Raw genomic sequence first — 683 nt, forward strand, 5'->3', positions numbered from 1 at the left:
CACCACAATCCCGCAAAGGCGACCGTACGTTTTGTTTTAACCGTTGCGCTCGGGCCAATCAGAATCGTTGCTTTTCCCCCTCCCTTCTCTCTCTTTCTTTCTCTCTCTGAAAAAAAAAGGCTCTCCTTTTCTTCGTTCTAGAGTTTGGACCACTCTATGACAAGCATTGTCCACGTACTTGATTCCAATGGCTCGGGTTATGGTCACCTCCCAGTGAGAGTAATCCGACTTAACCCTGGTTCTAATTTGCTGTTTTTCTTTTAAAATACTCATTTTTCGGCCAAATTGCATTTTTGGCCCTCTAAGTTATGAGTTGCGTGAAAGTTTGGTTCTCTAAATTTAATTTGTTATAAATTTAGCTTGAAACATTTAAAATATTGTGCACAAGCCCCACAATATGATTTAGTAAATTAAATAGTGGTGTTCCATTAATATAGCAATAACGAGATAATGTGAATATGACTGAAATGCCAAAATAGTATAGACGTATCTTTATTCAGCAAATTAAATTATATTACATGACTTTTTGTTGTAATAATCTAAAAAGTTTGAGTTAGAAATTACAACAAATTAAAATTTAAAAACCAAAGTATCATGCATCCACAGTTTGAAAGCCAAAGTGCAATTTAACCTTTTCTTAAATTGTAAGCAGTTCCAAAAAAAATAAAAAATACTTTTAATTC

Source organism: Ananas comosus, linkage group 6, assembly GCF_001540865.1.
Source record: "Ananas comosus cultivar F153 linkage group 6, ASM154086v1, whole genome shotgun sequence".
Classification (NCBI taxonomy): domain Eukaryota; kingdom Viridiplantae; phylum Streptophyta; class Magnoliopsida; order Poales; family Bromeliaceae; genus Ananas; species Ananas comosus.